We start from the raw sequence: 6,435 nt of genomic DNA on the forward strand, positions 1-6,435 counted from the left end.
GGGATTTCCCTTTTGTGAACTTTCTGATTTCCCTTTTGTGAACATTATGATTTCCCTTTTGTGAACACTCTGATTTCCCTTTTGTGAACATTATGATTTCCCTTTTGTGAACATTCTGATTTCCCTTATACGAACAATCACTAATTTCGCCCCAGCATACATCTAATTTCGCTCATAAGGACAACCCAAGACCCTAATTTCGCTCATAAAGACATCTCAAGAACCTAATTTCGCTCATAAGTCCATCCCTAATCCCTAATTTTGCTTATAGTGACAAACCTAAACCCTAATTTCACTCATTAGACCACCCTAAGCCCCTGATTTCGCTCATAAGTACACTCTGGTCCCTAGTTTCGCTCTTAAGTACATACTTAACCCTAATTTCGCTCCAAGGGTCACCAGAAACCCTGATTTCGCTTTTAAGGTCTTCCAAGAGTCTCTGATTTCGCTCATCAGTACTTGTGTTTGAATTACATACACTGGAAAATGGATACCGAGTTCTATAACGCGTTTGCAACACCGTCTGCTCCAGCTGCGATTGCTCAGGCCATGAACTTAGAGGACGAGACGGGAACCACCCAAAAGCCCCCGAAATTGATGAGTATTAAAGAATATTACGGGTGGAAAGATAGGTTCGAGAACTAGGTTCAGGCAAATCATCTCAGGTCTTGGGAATGTATACTGAAGAAGTACGTGTTGCCTAGAACGGAGTTGCAGGTTCTCAAAGAGCTATCTGAGTTTACTGATCAGGAACGGGTTATGTATAAAGCCGAAAAGATGATGATCAGTTTACTGCAACAAGCGATCAAAGAAGACATCTTCATTTTGCTACAGCACGATAAAACTGCAAAGTCAATCTGGGATGCTCTTCGTGTTAAATTTGAGGGTAGCGAGAATATGATAAAGAGCAAGAAGGCGCTGTTAAAGAAAGAGTTTGATCTGTTCAGCAGCCTGCCGGGAGAAGATACGAAGAAACTGATCGAAAGATACTGCCACCTCGTGCGATCAATGTCGATGTTGAGCATTACTAAAGACCGTGAGGAGTGGGTAGACAAACTTGCTGATGCGTTACCACAGAAAGAGTGGGGAACGTATTTGATGATTCTGAAGAACACGAGTGTTTATGATGGGCTAACAATTTCACAATTCATTGAAAAGATCGAGAGTCAGGATCTGGAACAGCAGAAGATCGCTAGGATGAACAGTTCGAGTGGTCAACAAGATGTAAAGATGTACTACAAAGGTAGCGTTCCGGTTCCTGAAGCTGAGAGGAGTCCGAAAATTCAAACTGCATTCAGTGCTGGGGATTCAACATAAAAAGTTGATCAGGGTTCAAACAGCAGCAGCAGTGGATTTTCATCATTTCCGAGTGTCAACCCTAAAGAGTCAAACACGAGTTTTCATTCTCAGGGCACGAAGACTGGAAATGGTTTTGTGATTCAGTGCAACATCGCTCTAAATCTTCCAGAAGGTCAAAGTTTTTCTGAGGAAACTGCAAAAGACCACATGGCTCTACTCGGTTCTGTATTGTTATCATATGAGGGTCTTGTAGCTGGTCGGATCGGAAATCCTATGCTCACCAAAGAGGATTACGACCAAATAGACGCCAAAGAGATGGAATTAATGGATATCAAATGGTGTCTTGCAAGTGTACTCAGACGTGCTGAAAAGTTCAAGACAATTACCAGGAGAAATGACTTTCTTGATGCTCATGTATCTACTTTAGGTTTTGATAAATCTAAAGTTACTTGTTTTCGATGCAGGGAGAAAGGCCATTTCAAGCGAGAATGCAAGAACAGGGAAGCTAGTGGTGCTCAGAATCCGTTCAGAAAAGACGACTACTACCGGAAAGCCATTTATCAGCAGGTTGGTCAATCACAAGACTCACAGACGGCTCATGGTAGGAAGATTGAGGATTCAAAGAGAGCATATTTGGTGGACTTCAACTGGAGCAACTACATATCTCCTGATAGCAAAGCCTGTTTAGTTGATCAAGATGATGAACAATTACCTGAAGGTTTCAGCTGGGATATGTTTATTGATGAAAAGGGTGATTTCAAAGCTTTCATCGCTAAGATTGTCAGAGAACCAGATATGTTCGCCACCTGGATGAAGTCTATTGGTGAGACAGTGAAAAGTGTGGAGGAACAGTCTGTTGCATCTGATGAAAGCTCAGAAAGTGTTAATGAAGGATCACAGAGTGCTGATGAGAGTGTGCAGAATGATGTTACTTCAGAAAAGGAAGTTGTATTTGATCAAACACCGTCTGATTCTGGTCTATCAGATGCTGATTCTGAAAAATCCGTACAGTTTGATCAATCACCAGTTGATAGTAGTAGTGATGATGAGGAAGAGAAACATATCAATATTGCTAAATCTCATCTTTCTCCTGAAAGTTTTCATTTCTATTTTGCAGATCACATGGAAAAACTGAAGGAGAAAAGAGCTGCTAAAGAACAACAACAAATAAAAACTGAAGATGTTGTTCGAGATGAGAAAGTTGAAAGTGTGACTGAGGTGATTAAATAAGAGAAAGTGATAGAAGTAGTGAAAACAATTGAAGTTGAAAAGATTGTTGAAGTTGTCAGGCCTTGTGAAAAGTGTCTTGAAGATTGCAAAGAATGCGCAGCAAAGAATGAGATAATTGCTAAATATGAAAAGAAGAAGGAGCAGTTACTGTTCAACCTCAACTATGTGAAAGAATCTTATGATGTCTTAAACAAAACAGTAACTGGTTTACAAAAAACAAATTCAGAAAGAGAACAAGCACTAACGATGATGAATGCTGTGATGATGTCTAAGTAAAAAGCAATAAACTTCTACATCGAAGAGAGTGCTAAATGGAAGCAAGAGTTGGAGACTGAGAAGATCGAGAATGAGAGAATTAGACATTTATTACAAAGTTATTCAAGTTCTGATTATCTCATTGATCGTATTTACCCAACTGTTGCAGGTATGGAAGCTTTTCAAGATGAGAAGCCGAAGAAAAAGAAAGACAATGGTAAGAAACCTATTGTTAGCTATAACAAGTGTCCGCCTCCGATTTAGGAAGGATATTCTCCTAGAAAACCAAACGAGGAGCAACTTGAAAAAGTTGTCAATATAAAGCTAAAAACCGACACAACTGATGATTTACCAGAAAACATTGACGTCACGTTTACCTCGTCTGACACTGATCATGAGTCTGAGTTAATAAAAAAGGTGGTCGATCAGGTGTTGGATACTGATGAGGACGAGTTAAAGTCTGAGTCTGGAGGGTCAAATTCGTCAGTCAACAGTCAAAAATCGTCGGTCAAACGGTCTTACAGTAAAGAATTTTTGTTATCGAAAGCAAATTTGGATGATGAAACATTTGAAGTAGCATACACTTTAAATGATTCAGACAAATTATATTCTGACAAAGAATTTCCAATAAGAAGTGTCAGATTTGAATTGATCAAAAAGGTTTTCAAAATGACAGAAATTAATATTTCTGAAATAGAAGATTTAAATCTTAATGAAAAACCTAAAAAGTACACTTCAAGAGTTCAACAACGTTTAAACAAGAAAAAGGGTTACAATTCTGGTTCGAGTTCTCAAAAGAAACCAAACCAAAATCGTAGCTACAAAAAGAAAGGCGTTGGTTTTATTCCACCAGAAAATCATAAAAATATGAAAAATTCTAAAACAAAAACAGAATTTGTGTCAGGTGGAAGTGCTGAGGATGAACAGAAGAAACCGTTCTGGAGACAGTCAAATCAAGAGTTTCTTGCTGAAAAGAGAAAGAATGGAACTGAAGTGTGGCAACCAAAAGAAACTCGTACCTGTTACAGATGCAATGAAGTTGGTCATATTGCATGGAACTGTCAGAAAAACGCCAAAACAAAACAGGGAGTTTCTCAGAAATTGAAAGAAAAGGTTGTTGATGTTGAACCACCAACTGAAAAACTTAAAGTTTTTGAAAACTCAATTTATGAGGTTGGTGATTGTTCGAAAAAGAAGTTTTATAAAAAGAAAGAAAAAGATAATCAAGTGTGGGTTGTTAAACAGGCTAATGAGAAAGTCGGAGATGAATCTGGTTCCACAAAGCCAGAAGAGCCACAAGGTGAGATGAAAATTTCAGTGAATGATGATGATTTTCCATCACTGAAGTTTGAAGAAGTTAAAAAGAAAGTTGGTAAAATTGAAATCTCGAATCAGTTTTACAAAGAGAAAAATGAATTTGATGTCGAGAAAACATTTAATGGAAGTGTAAAGAAAATATTTGGGAAAATGTTGAATGGGAAAGCAAAGGGGGTTAAAGATTTTTATGCAACTAAAAAGGAAACATACAACCCTACTATGCAAGAGTTGAAAGCCATCAAGTCTGAAAAGACTTGGATGGAAGTTTGTTTCCCATGAAGTCTTAGGACTATGCCGGAGATCCCAAGTTTATATCGTGGATCAGGAATCGGCATCATTCATGTTTTTGATGAGTTTGTATGTAAGTTTGTTGAAAATGTTTGAATGTTTACAGGTGAAAGGACTACGCCGGAGCTTCCAGGTTGGTAAGTGAGAAGCAGGAATCGGCATCCTGATTGGTATATGTAGACGTAACATTCCTACAGTGGGTAATTGTTCAGATATACCTACAAGTGGTATTGTTTGTGATCCTACATGTGGTTATTCTTTACAAGTGATATAGAGGTTGCTTGAATGCAAAACGGTAAATCAGGGACATTAATTTGTACTTGATTTACTACACATGCTAAAAATAGACAAGATGATGAACCATATCCCCGATTTTAACAAGTGGTTAATCTACAAGTGATAAACACAAACTCATTTTCCGGAAAAATCATTTTGATTAAAACAAACTTAAGTGTTTTGAGATCTAAATGAGAAAATGGTTTGTGAAAGGGGGAGTTCTGATTGTTTATGCGCTAGTGAATGGCGAATTGATGTGATTCGATGTCAGTTGTCAAGTTTTGTACAGTTTGTTTTACATTTCATGTTTCAAGTGTGTCCAGAGTCTAGGTTTGTTTTTCAATTTTTCTTTAATGTGTTTGCATTTTAGGGGGAGTAGAAAATTTTCAGAAAATCCAAAAACATTAGAAAATTTGAAAAATACAAAAACATGATAAAATCCAAAAACGAGTTTTGTTGTAAAAAGAGGAAATGATAGTACATCAGTTGTCTGTCACAACATGCTAAAGAATTGGAAAGTTAAAATGTGATAAACAATTTCACTGAAGATGTGCCAGTAGGTTTTTACACATTTAGTAAATTGTGTCGAGATATAAACATAAAAATTTCAAACTTGCTTGTTCTGTGGGTTAACAATTTCTTGGATATATAGGTAACCCCTGAAATCTTGTTTGAAAGGTCCCTTACTGAGATACTAGGTCTTTATGCTCAATGATATCTGGGGTATTATCCCGGGACTTCTGCTGTATGGAAGTACTGACCTAGTCCCCGGATAATGCTTTCCGCAAAAGCTTGAAACATAGCTTCACCCTCAGCAAGCTGATGAAACAATAAAATTGATAGTCGCTGCTGTTGTAATTAAAAGATCCTCTAAAGGGGACACACCAAAAGTCGAAGCTGTCATCTCTTTGCGTATACGGAAGTATCGACCTGAGCTCTCACGACCCTCGCATCTAACCCCTGAACAAATATCATTTGTGGTATACTCACCTGTAAGACTGAATATTGGGATCTGGATACGGGAGTATATTCAAGAAGTAGGACACTCGAATAAGTTTAAATGCTTAAAACATTAATTCGTATCTTGAAGAAATTTGTGTGAAAATTTAAGTGGACAAACATACTGACAATCTAGGTGAATTGTTTAGAACTTAAAATGTAATCAACTTAACGGTGTTGGTGACATGTCTCATAAACTGATATGATCCTCTTACGCAAACTCACAAAAATATTGTTTGTAAATATTTCAATTCTGCATTCTGTTGTTTTTACAATTGATGTCAGTTTTTGTGTTTACAAGTGGTGTCATTTACTTTCTTTCAGAAAATCCAAACAGATTTTGTGTGTGTTTTAGCATAAACTTTTGAAAAAGTCAAAAAGATTTTCGACAACTGATGTTGGAAAGCTGATTTTCAAAATTCCGAGTGCTAAACATGATGACACTGTTATGAGGGGGAGTATGTCTTAACTGTCAAAATATGTTTTTATATCAACAAGTGGTTCATCATGTGTGTGTGATCTGAGGGAGAGTGTTTGTTGGTGCATATGTTTTGAGAGGGAGTCATCTGATTATTTCAGAGAGTTGGTGCATATGTTTATACTTATATTGTTACAATCTTATTTCTTTGTTAAGAATGTGCAGGTTTAGCCAAGTTTCGATCCTGGAAGTTGAAGACTCTGCAGATAGAGCTTGAGCCAGGTTTCGATCTTGGAACATGAAGAGCCAGACAATGATCCAGATGCAGATATTGCTGAATAACAAAGAAATGC

This window comes from Helianthus annuus, chromosome 1 (genome assembly GCF_002127325.2).
Source record: "Helianthus annuus cultivar XRQ/B chromosome 1, HanXRQr2.0-SUNRISE, whole genome shotgun sequence".
In the NCBI taxonomy this organism is placed as follows: Eukaryota; Viridiplantae; Streptophyta; class Magnoliopsida; order Asterales; family Asteraceae; genus Helianthus; species Helianthus annuus.